The sequence below is a fragment of the Panthera leo genome, chromosome B2, assembly GCF_018350215.1.
Source record: "Panthera leo isolate Ple1 chromosome B2, P.leo_Ple1_pat1.1, whole genome shotgun sequence".
Lineage (NCBI taxonomy): Eukaryota > Metazoa > Chordata > Mammalia > Carnivora > Felidae > Panthera > Panthera leo.
Genome location: NC_056683.1, coordinates 7425215 through 7446853, shown reverse-complemented (window position 1 = coordinate 7446853; position 21639 = coordinate 7425215). Strand labels below are relative to the sequence as shown.

General features: G+C 43.1%; 1 long non-coding RNA gene across 1 annotated transcript; it reads left to right on the top strand.

Moving 5' to 3' along the window:
* Positions 1-9018: 9018 nt before the first annotated feature.
* On the top strand, positions 9019-19915 carry LOC122219516. The gene is made up of 3 exons (XR_006202418.1): positions 9019-9364; positions 11801-11942; positions 19753-19915. It is a non-coding gene; the product is annotated as an uncharacterized LOC122219516 (long non-coding RNA).
* Positions 19916-21639: the final 1724 nt, after the last annotated feature.

Below are 21639 nucleotides of genomic sequence, written 5' to 3'. Positions count from 1 at the left end.
GGTTGCTTGGCCTGTTTGAAAAATTCTTGAATTATGTATACTTTTTCTTTGCAGCATTGCAGGTGTGCGTGTGTGTGTGTGTGTGTGCGCGCGCGCGCGCGTTTGCAAGGCCAGTAATTATCTCTTGCAGAGGGAGCCGCCCGAACAGAATCTTTCCCATAGCAACTGAAAAAATAAAAACTAAAAGCAAACACGAGGGTTACCTAACTGCTGTCACTGGCCTAGGCCAGTAGAGATGATGAAGCTTTTTGTGGCTTCTGGCTCTCTTCTGGTTGAAGGTGTTGGGTGAAGATACAGAGGTCCTACTGAGTAACTGAACAGGATGCTGTTGCTTGCTTTGAAGGCACTAAATTGGTCAGAAGGACAAGTAGGAGGGGAAATTGAGGTTTAATGAAGGGTCATTATTGATGTTTCCATGGTTTTAGCAGTTTAAAAACTGGGAGCTGAGGTGAAGTTGTTGGTTGTGGGGAAAACAGCCCACAGATGTTCAGACATATTTGAAGTTCAGTCTCCTGGTGTTCATTATGACCTGGAAGCTGGGACCCAGGGCCTCTGAGTCACACAGCCCAGGGGTCACTTCATAACTTGAACAGTGAAGGCTGGTGAGCCCGTGTTCACGATGGCACGAGATTTCAAAAGCTCCCACATTCTTTACAAATCCCATTTATCGGAAGATTATTTTTCTTGGGAGGTGAAAGAACATTCCTATTTTGGATTACTAACCCTTCTTACAAAAAAGATATACGTTAATTTCCCCAAGGCTTTGGTGGAATGAGAAACATTAGCATTGAATGAACAGGTGTTCTCTCTTCCCAGCATCCATAAACTGATCTTTGTTTTCCTTCTTCTGGGATCCCTTACGTAAAGATTAACTAACGTAGAAGAGTTCATTTATTTAATTGTATGACAGAATTGACCTTTCCCCTGGAGATCTGGCCCTCTCCATTCTAGAACAAAGACAGATGAAACTATTAGCTTACCTTCCCATCCCCCAAATGTTAAGCCAAGTATTTTATTTCTTAAAATTATTTTCTCAGGGCACTGGAGTGGCTCAGTCAGTTGAACGTCCAACTCTTGATTTTGGCTCAGGTCATGATCCTGGGGTCATGGGATTGAGACCCACCCTATGCTCCATGCTGAGTGTGAAGGAGCCTGCTTCAGATTCTCTCTCTGTCCCCCTCGGCCCCTCTCCCCAGCTTGTGTTCTCTCTAAAAAAAAATAAAAATAAAAATTATTGTTTTCTTCCAAAGACCCATGAGATAGGGTAAAGCCCAAGTCCTCATTATAATAATTTGGGGGTAGAAAGTACATGGAGAATTGAAATCTATGAATTCTCCTAAAACCCAACTTTGAAAAATTTTTTGTGTTCAGCTCTTTAAATATAAGTGTAGGACAGAAGAGGGAGAGGGAAGATAGTATCTTTTATGAGTGCCTGTGGTTTAGGACGCTTGGAGTCTGGACCTCTGGCTTATGAACCAGCCTCTTAGAATTACTTGCCAGTCACTGGGCAATTTTTGTAATTTCTAGATGTTCTCCTTTCCTCATTTGCCAAATAGGGATATATACAGAACTTGTTTTCTTTTGTTTTTTTTTGGTTTCTTGTTTTTTTTTTAATGGTGGTGGTTCTATTAGATGAGGTGTGTATGTGACAGCTTGTCATGCATTGAACATTCTCCAGGTCTGTCTTACATGATAGAGGGGACAGGAGGCACACTCAAACAGTAGCCTGAGTAAATATTTTCTATCATTCACCCTCAGTTATCAGGAGTGGCTTGTAAACTAACAGCCTCCACTGTTTGACCTCCATCAGCTGTAATTGCCCCAGTCCTATGAGCTTCTGTTGTTAAGGCAAAAATGTTGGAAGCAAGATCCATATCCTTATTCTCCTTGCTTGGCCTCCCCCGTTCATGATATCCATGAGGCCATTTACCTAGTAGCCTAGATAGAAAAATTTGGAACACTGAAACAGAGGTGATTTCTTTTGGACTAAAGATCAGAACTTTTGTAGCATCTGTGCTCCAAGTTCCTCTTCTACCTATTTCTACCCGGAACTTAGGTAAAGAGAATCTACCTGTACCTTTCATCATGCTTGCCTTATTCTAATCTAGCAGGAGTGACTCTTTTCTAGGAGTGTTGTTTAAATTTGTTCTCCCTTGCCTTCTTTTCATTGAAGAGGGGGATGGACATTTCATTGTTCTCTCCACTGTTCTCAGAACAGTATTGGAGATGTGCCTCTTGAGGGGCATGTGTGGGTGGAGTGGCCACGGCATTTTCCTGCAAGTCTCACGCTGCATGGCAACAGTCTGTGCTCTCAGCGATTCTCGGTCTTGTCCCTGGTCTAGTCCTGAGCACATATTCTGTTCCCAGGACCCTTGGTGAATTCTGAACAGAAGTTATTAAGATCCAGCCATGAGAAAGGAGTGAATTGGTCTGATTCAGTATGTTAGACACCGTATAAAAACTCATTCCAGTGACGTACTAAGAAATGGTCGAGGCAAGACTGGAGGTGTAGTTTTGCCCCTAACTAGAATTGTAAAGGTGGTGTGATTTTTATGAACCTCCTGTCCCAATATGAAATTATTTCATAATACATGAGAACAGATTTTAGAGCGGATTTTCATGAAAACTTAACATTATGGTTCAGTTTTTAAGCCCAATACTTCTGATTGTAGTTTTGTTTTATTATGGATTACAATGTTTATAGTTCATATTACTTGAGGAATTTCACATGGCATTGAAGGTTGGTCATGTGCATTTGCATGCTCAGCTCTCAAAGCACTCTGGAAGTTGCTTTCTGTGACTGTTATTAGTCTGCCTCACCCAGTGGGGGAGACTTTTCTCATAAAAGCAACGCAAGGGACTGAGGTAAAGAGGACTCAGTATCATGATTTTTAGCTGGTCTTTGGAGAGGAGTCTCTATATGAGTAAAAAAAAAATGAATTTAAGCATAGATACCGCTTTTAGAATCACTCCTTTTGGAAGCTTTAAAAATGGAAAGAGCAGATTAGTTTATTCAGGTATTCTCTGAGGACAGGAGAATTTTAATTGGCCTTCTAAAGACTGAGTTTCAATCTTAGCAAGTGCTCAAATGCTTCTTTAACATAATCCTCTGTTGACAGTTGATGGATTATTTTCAGATGGAATGTAGAAAAATTACCTAGGTGTCTATAGAAGCCAACAGAAGTGTAGTTAGAAGGTAGATGTGCTCAGTCAGAAAGCTTTATACGAAAAGCTGTTTCTCAGAAAGATGTATGAACCACAAACCAGCGTCTCCATGTTCTTGTCTTTTTTTTTTAATTTTTTAAAAACGTTTATTCATTTTTGAGAGGTAGAGCGTGAGTGCGGGGAGGGGCAGAGAGAGGGGGAGACACAGAACCCGAAGCAAGCTCCAGGCTCCGGGCTGTCAGCACAGAGCCCGACGCGGGGCTCGAACTCACAAACCGTGAGGTCATGACCTGAGCCAAGGCCGGACACTTGACCAACTGAGCCACCCAGGCGGCCTTCCTCGTCCTTGTCTTAAACGTATTTGTGGACTTGGAAGTGGCATGTAATGAACCACTCATGGAGCCGTGTAAGGCGTGAGTTTTGCATTGGTATTGAACCAAGTGAATAAAAGCTCTTTATAACCTTGTATACCTCTCCAACATAGGTGCTATCTTTTCAGTAAATCATTTTCATATTAGTCTATATATAACATCACGTGGGAGCTTTTCCCCTTTCTCCGTGTCTGATCTGAATTGCTAGCGTAGACATTTCTATCTCCTCACAGTGGTTTTCTAGGTTCTCTTTACACTCCAAACTGCCATGAGCCAAAGTTATTTATTTTATCCCTGTCAAGGGATAGCACTTTTTACTGTATCCCAGCCAGGGTATCCGGTGAGTAAATTTTTAAAGCCTTTGCAATTTTCTCTTTATGTATATAAGTATACCCTGTAAATAGACATTTGTATTGATGAATTAGCAAGGTTGTTTTTTTTTTTATAAGTCATTTATATATGACCGTCACCTGTCGTTATTTTTCTCCATCTACTAGTTGGTTTCTTCAGAGGATATCATGGTGCTTGGTTTTCCATGAGCATATTTTGTATTGACTAGATCTAGGGTAAGAAATGCTGTACATTTTTCTTCCCTGAGAAGGTTAAAATTAGATATAGTAGTATATTTTATTCTTCTTTGGTTCTCTTTCTCTTTGTAAATAGGCTTTAATTTTTAGGGCAGCTTTAGGTTCAAAGTCGGAGGGAGGTACAGAAAATTCTCAACCACTCCCTGCCCCACACGTGCTCAGCCTTCTCCATTACCAACATCCCCTACAGGAGGGGTACATTTGTCACAATTGATGAACCTACATTGATACGTCGTTATCACCCGAAGTCCATAGTTCATCCCAGGGTTCACTACTGGTGTAGTTCAAGTTCTAGGTTTAGGCACATGTGTGCTAGTATGTGTGCAGTCCTCATTTACCGTCCTATGGAATATGTTCACTGCCCCATAAATTGCCTGTTTCCCACCTGTTCGTTCCTCCCTACCCTCCCAAACATAAGCGACACTTGCCTTTTTTGTGTCTCCATAGTTTTGCCTTTTCCAGAATGCCGTAGAGTTGGAATCCTACGGTATTTGGTCTTTCACTTAATGATATGTATTTCAGTTTCCACCATGTCTTTTCGAGGCTTCTTAGTTCATGTCTGTTCAGCACTGGATAGTAGTCCCTTGTCTGGATAGATCTCCGTTTCTTTATCCATTCGTCTACTTTGAAGGCTCTCTTCCAGGTTTTGATAATTATGAATGGAGCTGCTCTATACATCTGTGTTTAGATTTCTGTGTGCACGTAACTCTTCTACCCCTTTGGGTAAATACCAAGGAACAGGATGGCTGTATGGTAAGAGAATGTATTGTTTTTATAAGCAACTGCCAAATTCTCTTCCAACGTGGCTACACCGTTTTGCCTTCCCACTGGCAGTGTTGAACAGTTTCTGTAGCTGTACATCTGTGCCAACGTTTGGTTTTGTGAGTGTTCCAGATTTGGACCCTTCTAATGGATGTGTAGTGGTGTCTTGTTGTTTGAACCTGCATTTCCCTGAAGACACAAGATGAGCATCTTTTTGCGTGCTTCCTTGCCGTTTGTATCTATTTTTGATGAGGTGCCTGTTGAGGTTGTTGGCCCATATTTTAATTGTTTTTCTTACTGAGTTTTAAGAGGTCTCTGTGTATTTTGGATGTCCAAAGTCCTTTATCAGATAATTCCTTTGCAAATATTATCTCCCAGTCTGTGACTTTTCATTCTCTTGACAATATCTTTCACAGAGTCAAAATTTTTCATTTTAATCATGTCCGGTTTATCAATTACTTCCTTCACGGCTTGTGTCTTTGGTGTTGTATCCAAGAGGTCATTGCCAAACCAAGCTGGTGTAGATTTTCTCCCATGTTATTCTCTTGGCGTTGTATAAATTAGTGTTTTACGTGTAAATTTTTAACGTTTATTTATTTTTGAGAGAGAGAGACACACAGCACAAACGGGTGAGGAACAGAGAGAGAGGGACACACAGAATCTGAAAGAGGCTCCAGGCTCTAAGCTGCCAACACAGAGCCCGACGCGGGGCTGAAACTCACGTACCGTGAGATCATGACCTGAGCCGAACTCAGACGCTTAACTGACTGAATCACCCTGGTGCCTCAGTGTGTTTTACATGCAGATCTATGATCCATTTTGAGATAATTTTTGGAAAGAGTACACAGTGTGTGTCTAAATTCTTTGTGTGTTTTTTTTTTTTTTTTTTTTTTTTTTTTTTTTTGCATGTGAATGTTCAGTTGTTCAGTGACATTTACTGAAAAGACTGTCATTCCTCCATTGTATTGTTTTCTTCTTGGTCAGAGATTAGTTGATTATATGGGTCCATTTCTGGGCTCTGTTCACTTCTACAGATCTGTTTTTTTCTATTCTTTGGTCAGTTCCACACGGTCTTGATGACTGTAGCTTTCCAGTCTATCTTGAAGTTGGATAGTGTTAGTCCTTCAACTATGTTATTCTCCTTTAGTGTTGTTGCTTTTCTTGGTTATTTCATTTTATGCCTTCATGGATTTCATAAAAGCTGACTTTGGAATTTCACAGTATAGGAAAGTGTGTTGTTGTTTTGAGAGTCTGGATATAGAGGATAATCATAAATAGGGTGTGTCCTAGAAATTTTGGAAGGTTGGAAAGAATGACTTGTTGGCCATCCTTTCACTAAACAGTGTCTCTGAAACTGTGAATCAAAGAGAGATCAGCCACTGACCAGAAAGCTTTGTTACAGCAGGAAAGTTTTAGTTCTTAAATTTCATGTGTGTGTGACAGATACTGTTTCCGTTCCTTTTCAGCATGTCATTTTTCTAATAGAGTTTCAGCGCCTCTCACACACTCCAGGAAACACAGACACTTACTGACCACTGCTAGGTGACTCCAGTTTGTCTTCCCAGAAGGGAAACTCCGCTTTGTGAATGTGTACGCACAGCGAGGCATGGGTTGGGGACTGAGGGGTGTTGCTGTATTTAGAACATGTGACTCAGATTCCCATGTGGCATTTATTAGCTATATGCACTTTGTCAAATCACGTCACCCTTCTGAATCACACTCTTCAAAAGGCTAAAAGTTAGTGTGTGTGTCAATCTGAAGTAGGATACCACATAGGTAAATATCACGTAGGTGTCACGTCGGGTCAGAAACTGCTGTTCCTTCAACTACTTTTTGTGGCCAGTTGGGATTTTGCACCGGATGAACATGGGATACTTGGAATTTAAGAAATGTTTCCTTCATTATCATCTGTTTAGGTGGCCAGTTATTTTCCTATTAAGATCAAAAAATGCTTGAGCCACAAAACAATGATAATTTAATGGTAGATTCGGGGTGCAAATGAACTGTTGAAAAGTTACCAAATAAAAAAGACTATACATAAATCTTTTTGAAGTTTATGTCCAGTCTTTAATTTGATGTGTTACTCAGTTATGAAGAAGAGAGAGAACTTGAAATCTGATTTTTATCAGATAACTTAAACGTTTTTATTTTTTGTCTTCTCTAATCTTGCAGAAATCTCTAGGAGGATATACAGTTCAGTGTTCTCAGATACTGCTCACCATCTGTTTTCAGAGTGAAAAATGAGCATCATATGATACCTTTATTATGCTCTGCTCGGTCCAAACTCAGAGGAAAGAGGTCACTATTCCTTGCAGCCAGCTTGATACTAACATTCATATTCCATACTCTCTTGGTATAATTTTGTGGTAACCATTCACCCTTTACTGGCCCCCTTACATACTTACTGCAACAGATATTCTTGGCTCAAGGAAATAGGGAACTCATTCATCAGGAATGTTTGGGTTTTACAGAAACAAAAAGTGGTTCTGATTTCCTTAGTGTTTTTTTTTTTCCTTTCAAATATCATCCAATGTGGAAGGGAGAGAAAGCAGTAAGAGAATCTTGGAAAATGATGTGAATCCTAGCAAGCTCACAGATTGAGATACAAATTGGGAGGAATAAAGAGATAAAGATTGCACAGATCATCTATAAGTAGATGCTTTCATATACATTACATTTTATCAGAAGCATTAGCTACAGTGACCCATGACTAATCTCATTGGACAGAGAAGGAAAGTCACCTGGCCCAAAACATTGCTAGTAAGCTGGGGCGGGGGGGGAGGGGGGAAGAATGAATATATGTGTGTGTGTGTGTGTGTATATATATATATTTATTTAAGTCTGTTGTGTGTGTTGTATGTTGTATGTGGCTCACAAACATGTCTTGTGTTCAGTCATATGGGTTGTAGTAAAATCAATACTACAATTATGTTGCCTTGCAAAACCAGCAGTGATTTCTTGCCCCATAGGAACGTATCTTAGGATCAGGTTTTTTCCACTGCCATCTGTGCCCCATGCTCAAAATGGCAGTGACTTTCTGGTAGAGACCTGCTCAGGAGGAAGAGCATTTTCTCATCTTCTGGAATGTTCTGCCAAAGTAATTATGTTCAAAGATGACTCTGTGGCAATGACTATTATTAAATGCTTAATGTGTGCCACACATGTATCTCTGTGTTGGCTTTTTGGCTCTGCACAGTGCTCCTGGGGTAGGCACCCTTGTTTTTCTCTTTGCATGTGAAATGGCTGAGCACAACAGGATTCATTACTTGCCTAGGCTCCAAACCCTTGTGTGGGTTCAAGCACAAGTCCAGTGCCTCCAATGGCCACTCTACAAGGCCACCTCTTCTCCTGATGAGGTAGCATCTTTCTCTCTGAGAACCTTGACTTGGTCTCAGTTGACTTAGGAAATCGTTCTGTGTATTCCCAAGCCATCATTTTTTTTTTTTTTTCTTATTAGTTATAAGGAGTGAGTCCTTAGGACAGTGGTTGTAAATTGAAACTGAACACACAGTTAGAGGGTGGGAGGGGATTGAGTCATTTGGAAAGGTTACAAATGACTCTGGGCACACTTCCTGGGAATGAAAGTTCTAGCTGGGCATGGGACCCTGGCTGTTTGGAGAGAGCAGGAGAGTTTGTGTCTTTCCACGTAGGTGTCCCTGCGTCCTCTTGGTCTGCAGCCTGAACCACTCTATGATGGAAAAACAAATCTCGGGAAAGATCAAAGAGTACAACTAAAGGAAATACCGTGTAGGTTTCAAAGGACTAGAGTTTCGCAGCTATAATTTATAGCGTCCACTGCCCTTGTGATAATTTATATGGGATTGTTTATCTTTTTTGTGTTTGAGAATGTTTTTCTTTTATATTTAAAAATACCCTGTCTTTAGAATCCTTTCAAGTGTAGAGATTGGAGGGTGGAGGTTCTTTTCACCCATTCACCTTTACTAAAGGCAAAAAGGCTTTTTTGCTTTTAGTCTTTTGTATAATTTAAATGGTTCTTGGTTCACTGGCGCGTATTGAACAGATGTTTATTGAACACCTACTATAAGCCAGACCCTCTGTAAGACTCTGGAGATAAAAGGTACGTGAGATGCTGAATCATCTGTCCTCAGGGCATTTGGGGGCTGTTGGGAGCAACTGTCATGTAGTTAGTTATGCCTGATGCAGTTCAAGAAGTGCTATGTGAGCGGAAGGAAAAGTTCTGTAAGGGCACAAAGGAGGGAGCGAGTAATCCCTCCTGTGTTTATCTGCAGACGTTTGAGCTAAGTCTAGAATAATAGAGGTGAGAGGGAAAGTGGAGATGTGTGTGTGTAGGAGACTAGGCTGCTCAAAAGCACTGTGAGGACTGGAATAATTATTGTCCCCTCCCCCCTGCAGACCTGGACAGTGTGACCAACTTGGTTGACCCGTGAAAGAAATGCCACCAGCACTTTGGGCTCAAAGATCTCCCCAGGCAGTCGTCACTTCTTCATTTATTATTGGGTAAAATTGGGCTGCTGCTTCCCTCCCTCCCTCTCTCCCTCCCTCTGTCTGTCTCTTTTTCTTTTCTTTTACTTTTTCCTTTTCTCAGTGGTTTGACAGATGTGCAGTAGATGTGAGGTGTTGTCCACATCAGGCTTTAATTAAAGTGAGGGAGTCAGGAAGGAACCAAGAGGCATGGCGTGTGGCACACAGTGGAACATAACGTTATCTGCTCTTTCTATGTCCTGGTGCCATTTGTTTTCCTCAGGGAACTGTGTTTTTTGGGATGTCCTTGGAATATGTCTGACTACTGAAGTGCCCATTCACTGCTTCCTTTGGCTGGCTGTGAGCCATGCCAGGGGGCATGCTGCGGGGAGACTTCCTCTGTTGAGTTTCTGAAATTTGCAGATCTGGCGATTGGGGTTGGGGCGGCAAAACTCTCTTGTTTAAATAACATACGACTCCTAGGAAGCTCATAAAACCATCCGACACGATGTTAAATACTTTGTGCCTGTAAGAAACTTTGCAGACGGCGAAGTGCGAAGGATGTTTTACATTGACTTACTGTGTCCTTAATTACATTATATACGGTTCAGACTTCTCCTTGGTCATCAGGGAAACAGATGATTTTCCTGTTGTAAATCACAAATACCACAGATGACAGGATTATAATAGACAGGTCTCCACTGATAGTTTATGTACATTCTCCAAGAGGACACACAAAAATTGTGTCCACCGCAGTTATTCAGAAAAATATATTCTCAAATAAAATTTCCTTCGGGCCGTGTGGGTAGCTCAGTCGGTTAAGCATCTGACTTCGGCTCAGGTCATGATCTTGAGGTCTCTGAGTTTGAGCCCCGCGTCTGGCTCTGTGCTGACAGCTGGCAGCCTGGAGCCCGCTTCGGATCCTGTGTCCCCTTTGCTCTCTGCCCCTCCCCAGCTTGTGCTCTGTCTCTCTGTCTTTCAAAAATAAGTAAATGTAAAAAAAAAAAAAAAAAAAAAAATTGGAAAAAATTTCCCTGACACTAGTTGGTATAGTTGAGCAACTTAATTCCGACTGGTTACTTTGCTTGGTAAGGTAACCGGGTGTCCCAAACAGGGTTGTGTAAGTTAAGAGAGCACAGTGCCAACACTTTGTATGAATACGACGTCACAATGAAATACATGTGTATGCACACAGGTACAATTGAATATACTGTTCACAATGTCCTGATTCAGGGAAACTGGAAGATGAGTAGGAGGTATTGTGATCAACTTGGTATTTATTCCAGAAAAAGTCCCTGGAGGAGAAAACACATTCTTGGCATGAAGTTAAAAAAAAAAAAAAAGCCTCTTTTTGGTATATAATCATTTTGTGATTTAAATTGTTAAAATTCAGTAAGTCTAATAAACAAGGTAGTTTCGGGTGTCGAGTTGAGTTTTGTGAGTAAAAAGAAGTGCGTGAATGGTCTACCTGTCTGCAAAGCAAACTGCTGAATTGTGGACGTGGTTTCTGTGAATCTCCTTTACTTTTTCTCCTGGTCGTCTTTGAGCCCTATCCCTGTGTCCTTTCCGCTTAGCCTAACCTCCCATCGATCAAAGGAAAGAAGGCTTCAGGAGTTGTAATGTAATTATATTTAGGATGAGAGTTCTGTTTAGTGTAACATCATTGGCTGGTTTGGTAATTTCTAGAATTCTGCCCAGACTTGAAAATACTTTCAATGCCCCTTGCTGAATGCTGCTGTTCTCTGCGTGTTTTCCTTCTGGGATTGAACTGGACAGGATTTTGGTGTTTTAATACATTCCAGTGGGTATAAGTATATTGGCTACTAAAGGTTTCCTTGACTGACCTGGTTACAGTAGGAATGATCCAGTCCCCCTGCTCCTTAATTTTTCTCCTTTTTAAAACTGGAGATTAAGAGCTTGCTGTTAACTCCATTAACCTGGTGGGGGATTCTATCCACAATGGGTTACAAAAGCAACTTTGGGGTTAGATCTGGGGGGAGTGGCTAGGGTGGTAACAAAACTAGATCCATGGTTTTGTTTTTTTGTTTTTTTGTTTTGTTTTCTTAACACACGGACAGTTTCATAAATGAGGTTACCAAATTGGCGTTCTATATTTTATTTGCTTAAGAGGCAACATGTAGCATCCCCCTCCCCCAGATTGTTCAGATAAAGTCTCCTTGTCTGCGGACACATGCCTTTCCCCAGTCCATTTCTCCTGCCCCCAGTACCTTGTGTATAGTGAGCATTCAATAGTCAGTGAATGGATCTCTTTGTCATTGTGTCCCTAGTGTGTCGAACGGGAGTCTGTCCTGGAACGATAGCTGGTGGATGGTCTGTGCCGGGGAGGCCTGGGCTCGACTTCAGAAGCGATTGCCCCATCCCGACAGGGCAGGACATGTTCTCCTTGGGCTGGGAAGTCACCCCTCCATCCCGGTTAAAGACCGCACCTCCCTTTTGCTTTCTCCTTCCCAGGAGCTGTTGAGTCCAAGTATGACTGCCAAGGCAGATCCCAAAGAGTCGAGGAGCCTGAGCATGTCAGACCTTCCTGTAGCCACACACGCTTCAAACCCCAGGGAAACGAGTGAGGATCGGGGGGAGGAGGCGCGCCAGCCAGGTGAGCAACCACATCAGTCTGAAGGCTGAAGCAACAGGAAGGGATCCTTGGCAGCTCTGTTTGTTTGGCAAGGTTGGGAGGTGACCTGAGCTCACACCACATTACCTCACGGCCAAGAACTTCTTACCACGCGCTATAAATGTTAGGGTGACTCTCGGGCCGAGGACAGATGAGCACATCAAAGCCCGCTGATCTGTTTCCAGGTGTGGTTGCGGAGGATTGTCTCTCTTTCAGGAAAGGGTTAAATCCTACCTTTTTTTTTTTCAGCCCTCAGGTGAGCTGCTTTTGTTCAAAGCCAACTAGGAGCTTTAACACAGAGTCTTTGGGTTTCGGTAGCTATGGGAGGGGGGGTATGTGCGTGTCTGTATCCACAACAAGTGGACAAGGCTGTATTTCCTTTTTATAAATATTCGTCTCGTGGGGTGCCTGGGTGGCTCAGTCAGTTGAGCGTCCGACTTTGGCTCAGGTCACGATCTCGCGGTCCATGGGTTCGAGCCCCGCGTCGGGCTCTAGGCTGATGGCTCAGAGCCTGGAGCCTGCTTCCGATTCTGTGTCTCGCTCTCTCTCTGCCCCTCCCCTGTTCATGCTCTGTCTCTCTCTGTCTCAAAAATAAATAAACGTTAAAAAAAAATTAAAAAAAAAATATTCGTCTCGTGTTTTCTTATTTTTTTCCCTGTCGTTGAGGCATATGTTTTGAAGCTACTTTCCAGGTGAATTAAATTAGACTATTCTTAAAAAATTTTTTGATTTATTTTTTAGTAATGAAGTCACTGGTTGAAGTCTTTTGCAAAGTTTGGTGCTATGATAGGATTTCCTAGGGTTCCATTGTGCTTCTGAGTTAGTTTTCAACTTCTACCCCTTGCTTTCCTTTTCATTTATGTTAAATGTTATTGCTTTGTGGAGATAGCAGGATATCATTTAGAAACTCCTTCTGAAGGGCTACTCCTGAAAATCAAATGGCATATGATCCCAGGAGGGAGTTGAATCCTTGAAGCAATTCTCAGGCAGGGTTACTGGACCTCTACGCTACTCACATGTTGAATTGGATACTTCTGTGTTGTACAGGGCTTTCCTCTGTATTATAGAATTTACTAGTACTCCTGGCTTCTACCCACGAATTCTCAGGAATACCCCCTTACCCCCAGTGTATAACCGTAAAAGTCTAATGGACGAAATTGCCCCAGGTGGGAACCGTTCCTCTAGATGTATATGTAACTAAGGGAAAACAAGGTAAAGAAAATGGTGAAGACAGAGAACACAGAGCTATTATTTTTGCTTCTTGAAAGTATCACCTGTGTAGTTTCACAGAAAGTAAATTCTTAGCGAGTGGGGTTCACCAGTAGAACTCCCACTCCCCCGCCAATTGTCTACCCATTATTGACAGGAATGTAGTTTCGATTAATACAGCTGCACCTTAGAATAGGTATTGATTTTGATGCTTTTGGTAACAACTGAAGAACTCTCAGATGTTTATATAACATGCAGAACTTTCTTTGAAGTTCCCCGATATGTTAATCGAGAGAGAGTTGAGTGGAAAGACGGTAGAACAAGATTCAAATGAGGCTCACATAAGACTTTAATAACTGCATACATGAATGGAATGAAGAGCCACACCCAGTGTGCACTGTAGTTCAGCAGTTTTATGAATGGGAGGTCAGATATGTGGTTTCAGACAGGTTGCACTGAATTCACAATACTAAAAAATGTGTAGAATATTGCATTCTTCCGACACGGGAGTGTAATTCATTTTCACTGTTCTGACTCCTGCCACATTTCCTCCTAGCTTTGTAGTGCATTGTTTGAGTCGTCAGACAAGTCAAATCATGTCTTTACTGTGATTTAACAAAAATGTCCTGTTGTCTTTATTTCAAATTTTCTTTTATTCTCTGTTCTCTCCTCATGTGAACATCCACGTTGGCCAGGCACGTTTTTGCTTTTCCTTTTTCCGTTTCCGAGTTTCCATCTCTCCTGCCTGCCCTTGTTTTCTTCCTCTTCTCTGACCATAGAAACGGTCAGGTGGCCTTGCTGGCATCATCTTACCATTTGTGAACCCCGTTACCCCGAGATTTCCATTTATTATGCCTTGGGCACTCTCTCTCTCCAATGCTAGATCTCTCTGAGGGATAGTTAATGATCTTTGCAGCAAATGAAGGTGAACTGTAGCCACATTATTGTTATAATACAGCCAACTGTACGGAACAGATTGGGCCGAGCTCTGAACAGCTGTGGCTGGCAGAGTGAGTCTTGACTCCTCTCAGAAGAGTTCCAGGGCTGCCAAATCATCAGACTTGAAGGGGAAAGAGGGACAAGAAAGGTTATGGGGATAGTGGTTCCTGCAGGTGCATTTTGCCTTTGTGATCTGCCTTTTTGAAATTCTCACTGGTTTGTGGATCTGGCAAAATGTGGTCTAATCGCACCCGGGGGCGGCTGTCGTTGCTGGTAGATTGGCCGGCTTTTAGTGGCTGTGATGGTATTTTACTGCTCGTTTTCAGGTACTGCACGTGTGGTGAAACAGACACTTCTGTTGTTAAAACTGTGCCTCTTTTCTGTCCATGGGACCTATTTGTAGTTTTCAGGAGAGTTTTGATTTGCAAAATGGACCGAGCCCTAATATACACTAATAAAGGTAATAAAGGCTCCTTTGGGACTTTTGGACTTGGGCTGCATCGTGCGGCCTCCTGGTGGATGTAATAAATGGGACTCAGCGTGAGGTAGGACAGACTTCATAAGCTCGTGGCCCTCAGAAGCCCATTCAGCCTCCAGATATGTTGTGTTTGTCCATACAAGGGTGTGTGTGTGTGTGTGTGTGTGTGTGTGTGTGTGTGTGTCTTAATGTTTATTAGAGAGTGAGAGAGTGCGAGCAAGTGTGGGAGGGGCAGAGAGAGGGAGACACAGAATCCCAAGTGGGCTCCAGGCTTGCAGCTGGCAGCACAAAAGCCTAACACGAGGCTCAAACACACGAACTGCGAGATCGTGACCTGAGCCAAAGTCTGATGCTTAGCTGACTGAGGCACCCAGGTACCCCAACGTGTGTGTGTGTGTGTGTGTGTGTGTGTGTGAAAAGAACTAGCTGCCAACATTTATACACATATCTATAAGTTGGGTGAATTTTTCCAAAGCAGCTGAAAGATCTGGTTTCCCCAGAGCCGTAGTCTCCTATGGTAAATATGTGGAAGCTGAGTGACCATCTCTTAGATACCTGTCCTGAGTGGGCAAGATGGAAAGTGCGCTGGAGTCCTCACCTCGTACCCCTATAGTCCCTTCTCGCTTGGCCTGTGCAGGAGTTTCCGAGAGACCTGACAGAAGCTGTGGTTTGGGGAGGAACTAGGTTTGACTCTTAACTTCACCACCAGCTTTAATTTGGGCAAGTTACTTACTCTTCTCCTTCGTTGGCTCATGTGTCAAATGGGAACACGGGTCTTGACCTCTCACGGTTTCTGGGAAGGGCCCTAAGGGCGCGAAGTGAGGCAGCCTGCCTGAGTCCCGTACAATAAGCCGTGTGCCTCCCTAGTATGATTGCTATCCATAGTTGTTCCAGTCATTTTCGGTGGCCGCGTATCACAAGAGCGTGCCCGGTTCTTCTGCATCCTGTTGGTCATGTTACAAAATGGGCTACACGTTTCTACTCAGGACAGCGTGGGAGCTTGTATCTGGGCTTTCCCATATCTCTGTTTTTGTCTTGCAATACAAGAACCGACAGTATCTCTAACAGAATAACACCACAGGAACTGCTCTTACGGGTGGCATTGTCGGAAGAGAGGAACCTCTTTTAGTTTATGTTAGGTAAACACTTGGTTGTGGGTTTCCGTTCGTTTTGTTTTTTGTTTTGTTTTTTTTTTTTTGCTCGGGTCATGACTTTGTAATTTGGGGTCTAAACTCTTGGAGTTTCTGTCTCCTCACCTCTACCCCATCTCTATCCCGGTCACATTCTAACTCTGGTTGGTGATGACGCTGCGGACTGAAGATGCACAGAATTTTCATGGAGGGAAAGATACAGAAATGAGAGCACTACATCAATTAATATACTTTCTCAAAAGGGAGAGTCAAAGTCAGTTTGGGTTCCGCTTGACGTGTGCCGAAAGCAGTCTTTTATCAACACGCGGTGCTTGGGTTCTTGACAGACCTCAAAGGAGTTTTTTGTACGTTATTATAGTCCATTTGTATCTTTTCTAATGCCTGACCTTTAACACCTGTCAGAGGGTCCCAGCACACATTTGGCTACCACCCCAAGTGGGGGCGGGGCTTCCTGGTTATTATACGTGTGGTTCAGAAACAGTGTTTTCCGCTCCTTTCTCTACTTCCTGCAAAGATAGGTTTCCTTTAGATGTGGATATTTCCCTTCGATGCACACACTTGTTTGAAAATGGTAAAGGATAACAATGCCGTCATTCTTGTACTTCGCGAAGGTGTCTGGAAAACTCTGTGTTCCAGTGTCAAGCTTCCTAGAGGAAGGCAAGGTGGTTAGAAGATGTCTAGGCAGTCCTGGGACCAGGAGTAGAAAACAGACGTAAAAGGTGAAAAACGATTTGTGATCAGCTCAGTTTCTAGAGCCCCGAAATCAAACCACATGGCACATGAAACAGATTATATTTTCTTTCTGGTTAAAAAATTGTTCTTAACGTTTGTTTATTTTTGAGAGAGAGGGACAGACCGTCAGTGGGGGAGAGGCAGAGAGGGAGACACAGAACCCGAAGCAGGTTCCAGAATCTGAGCTGTCGGCATAGGGCCTGACACGGCGCTTGAACTCATGAACCATGAAATCATGACCTGAGCCGAAGTCGGATGCTCAACTGACTGAGCCACCCAGGCTTCCCAAAACAGATTATGTTTTCAAGTGTCGTCTTAAACCCACTCAGGGTTGAGTTAAAAGCCCTCATGAGGGTGGAAGGTCCCCTAACAGAAGAAATGAGAGGGCAAAACTTTATTTTTAGAGCCCTGCTTTAAAAAAACAAAAACAAAAACGTTATGAGTGGAAGTGTAAGTCTACCTCGGGTCCTTGAACTTGGCCCCCGACTCAGATCAGGTTCCAGGTGACCAGTTCGTGTTCTTGTTGCCACCTCCATCTGAGACTGTTGAGGGAGAAGGTAAAGAGTGGGAAGAGTTTGGCTGAAATTAGGAGGATGAAGAAAATGATAATTTCTGCCCTTCATAAACTTTTTTGTCCACCTCACCAAAAGGATTGTGGCAAGTTGCAAATGGAAGGAAATATTCACGCCAATTCTTACGAATTGTCAGTGTTAGTCGTACAGAAAAAAAATGACAATTTTATATAGCTCATCCAAATAAAATTATTACATTTTTGCCAGCATTTCTCCAGGTACTCTGACTTGGGGGTACGGATGGTTTGCAAAGCCAGATGTGATCTTTCATCCAATTGGTGATTTTCTTTTCTTTTGCATATACTTTGCTAGAATATACAAGTATTTTCTGCTTGGATCCTTCCCTGTTAGCATGTTTTTCCCCTAAAATTATAGTCACTGCTTTAAATCTCATAGTAGAAAGCCTGAAACGAGTGCCCAGCAGGAAGTGATGGGAGGTGGTCCAGTGTTGTCAGATCACACATCCGGGGACCTGCATGGCAGACCGGCCTTGACTGGGGGGCGGGTACGGAGATCCAGAATTGGGTTTTTACCTTCGCAGACTTAACACGTTAATGTCAGAGATGAATGTGAAAAGATGCAAAGCTACCTACATGGACATGACATGGCACAACCCGTTCTTCGGGTTGATTGAGCCTCTTTCAGAATTGTGAGGTTTGCTCAGGTAGGCACCCCACCCCCCCTCCTCGATTTGGGTGGGTCAGAATGATTCAAGGAATCCTCTTACGGTTTGGGCCAGACCAGTTGCCTTAGTCAAGGAAAATGAAAAGCTCTAACGTGTCACGGATGTAGTACAATCAGGGGTCCCCTGATGGTAGCGGTAGGGGTGTCGGTGGTGAGTGTGCGTATGTGCGCGTGTGAGTGTGATTCACGGTGGGAGGTTTGTGCAGGGGGAGACAGATGCTGCCTTGGCTTCTTTCCTGGTTTTCAAAGCACGCTTTTTGTAGTTTTGTAAGGTCGGGTGCCTTTCTGGTCTGTCCGTGAGGGCACCGAGAGCCTCTGGGCACATGCGCCCGCCTCTTTAACTTGTTATTCCTTGTGTGATATCAAGTGGAAGTGCGAGGCACCACAAGCTGCTCTGAGCAGAGCCCACTTCCCTTCACCCCCCCGAGAACACGGTGCAGTTACACCGACATCAATCAAGGAAAACCCACAGGCTGAAGTCACACCGTTGAAGCAGGTGCGTGAGTGAGCTTTCGCCAACAGGCGCGCGTGATTGAGGTGTACCTCGGTGTCTTGCCCACAGATGTCAGTTACGATGACTGGGTGGGGCCATGCCCACTCCTCACAGAACTGAGATCAGCCTGTGCTATTTGCGGAACAGAACGAGTGGCTCATTGCGGCTACTTTACTGAAAGCAAGGGGAAGAATGCAAGGGCTGGTGTGTGTGTGTGTGCGCGCGCGTGTGTATACACACGCATCGATATATATCAAACGTAGACATACACATAGATGCATAGTCACACATATCTGCAGACATACATACATGCCAGTTTAAGGTGAAATTCCAGTGGGTCATGAACGAAAGAGTATGATCGACGTAAGTCTCTGATGGTAAGGTGAAGGTGCTAGTAAAAAACAAACATAAAACACAGACCTCATTCTCATTGGACCCTTTGGATATATATTGAGCCTTGGGAAATTTCTCCAAGCGTTTTGAATGATCTCAAACAAAGAAATGGAAACATTTCACAGTAGGACTTTGATCTATAAGGCACCTCTGAAATAGTTAACTAGCTCCTCTAACTTGTGCAAGTTACTGGTTATGAGTATCCGTGCCAAGCTGAGGTTTCAAAATATTATGTGTATTTTTAAAATTTAAATATGAGAGCAATCTCCCTTTAAGCAGTATAAACTAGAAGACCCACTCTTTATCAAATATGGCTAAGGTTGGGAATAATTAGAAGTCCACTTTTACTATAGGTATGGGGTGGGGGGATACATCCTATGGAGGAGGGAATTTTATACACTATTGAGAGACTATTGTGCGATATATAAAATCAAAAGCCACGAAATGTGCTTAATCATAGTCCTGGCAATATAGTTTCTAGGTGAATTTATCTTAAGACTGTTACTGAACGTATATAAAAAGGTTTACTCTAAGAATTCCTTAACACGGTCTTATTTTTTTTTTAATGTAATTATGTATTTATTTTGAGAGAGCGAGCAGGGGAGGGGCAGAGAGAGGGAGGGAGGAAGAGAGAAACCCAAGCAGGCTCCTGATGCAGGAACCATGAGATCGTGACCTGAACTGAAGAGTTGGACACTTAGCCAACTGAGCCACCCAGGTGCCCTGGTCACCATCTTATTTTTGATGTAAATTTTGTAATTGTCTGAATAGTGTTAAGGTGGTCATAAAAATGATAGTAGAAACGCACAATAAAATACTGAACGAATCATTAAAACAATATTGTAGGGTTTTCTATGGTCTTCTTAAGAAATACCTTGTGGCGTGCATACCTGAATGTGTAGGTTTAGAAATAGTTTGGGAGATTACATATAAACCTTAAAGTTACTGTCTCTAGGTGACTCAAAGGTACTAAAATACTTTTGCCTATCCGTTCTTAATAATATTCTAGTATTTATATGTATTACCTGCATATTGAATACAGCGAAGGGTTATCATGGAAATCTCATTTTAAGAGTCACGTGTATCCAGAGAAACTGGCGAAGACCGGGAAGAAAAAGAGCTTTTTGTTTTCTCCCCCTAGATGGCTGTTGAGCAGAGGACGTCCAGGACTGTTGGTTGATGGCTTCAGCCATATATGTGTACCCGGCGTCAGACAAGGCTCTGTCATGGTGCTGTGTGCTTCCCGCGTGGCAAGTGGCTGAATCAGTTCTACTTCATACACCGATCCGTGTGGCTTTACCACCAGAGGTAATGATACTAGTCTGAAAATTCTAATAGGGACGTGAAGACCCCAAGGTTCAGCAGTGACCTTTTGCTTCACATTCTTACGTATGTGTTCTGTCTGCTCTCCGCTGTCTCACATGGTTATGCTTCTCCCGCCGCGTGGGAAGTTGGTCAAGCAAGCAGGAAAACCCAACCCCATTCATGAAAACTTGAAAGGCCTCTAAAAAGCATATCGGCAAGTGCTTTGAAACCCCTGACCTCTCCTTATTCCATAGAGTTTGGCCTTTGAGACCAAGTTTAATGTTCAGCAGGTGGTAGGACAGGAATTGAAGGAGAGAGGAGTGTGGTGAATTCGGTGTCCATCCATCTGGAATGTGGACGCTGCGGAGGATGTGAAGACAGTATCTGAGGGAGGGTCAGGCTTCAGCAGATGTGCGGATACTCCTCTACAGGCTTAAGTGCTTCTAAGTCCCCAAGAATCTACCCGAAGGGCAGTCCTCTGACGGCCGCTCTGTCTCGCCACTGTGATCCTGGAAATATAGCCATCCCTATGGCCTCTCAACACGCTGGCCTCTCCTACTGGTATGAGACTAGAAAGCTAAAAATTCCAGCCAGAACCACCCAGGGTTCCCAAATGAGAAGATTCTTCACGAGTGCAGCTATAAAAATAGCAAAGATTCTTGAGAAGAAGGATCCGTTTTGGATGAGGACCAATTTGCCAAGTTGCTCTGTGTGTGTGTGTGTGTGTGTGTGTGTGTGTGTGTGTGTGTGTGTGTGTGTCTGTCTGTCTGTCTGTCTATCTGGGGGAATGATGATGGCTTCTTGAATCTCGTTTGTTTCTTTCCCACTGGTGAAGGGAACAAGTGAAACTTTGGATTTGGTTCTATTTCCATTGTGCAGTAAATCAGGAGAGTCCGCTCCATCTGTTACCCCCGGCTATTTTTCTGTGATATTGTGGGAAAATTCATTGTTTTCCCATCCTCCTCTCTTTATCCTTCTCTCCTGTTAAAACAGAGATGGTGCCATTAATTAATTGCTTCAGGATATTTTGTAAAGCAGGGTCTGGGGTGGGGAGAGTTTTAGCTATTCCTGAAATCAGCACAGTGATAAAATCAATAATTTGAGGAATTACTTGCCTTACAAAAATCAACAACAACAAAGCAAAACTTGTAAATAGAACAAGTTGAGAAAAACATGTCTTTAGGCAGCCTAATCTAATCACACACAGAAGGCAGCCTGTTTTCTTACTTGTTGGAAAACTTCCACTTTATACTCTCACAGGGAACAATATATTAAGTCCAGTATTTAGAAATATTTCTTGAATCCTACTGTCTGATTTTGGCAAATCCCAAGGAAAAAAAAAAACAACAAGAATATGTCTTGGACTGCATGCGCCTTCCTGGGAAGAGACTGGAGTTTTCCCAGAGAGGCTGGCTTCACACTGTGGGAAACGTTGGCTTGGGAGATAACACTGTTAGCGTTTGTATTTCAGAGGGCTTCTCATTTTCTTCAGGTTTTTGGCTCAGCCACAGCTGGTCTTGTATCTCCGGATCTGATGGAAACCAAAGCGTGTACCCATCTTCCCTTCTGCTGATACCTTCATTTCCTCTTGAAGGGTCCCCTGGCTTGTAACCCCTCCTCCCGTTATGCGGGCAGGCTGAGCTCCCTAGCCCTGCAGCAGCCCAACCCGGAGGAGGGATGTGGTGTGCAAGTGAGAGTGGGAGGTGGGGCCTTAGGGGGTGAC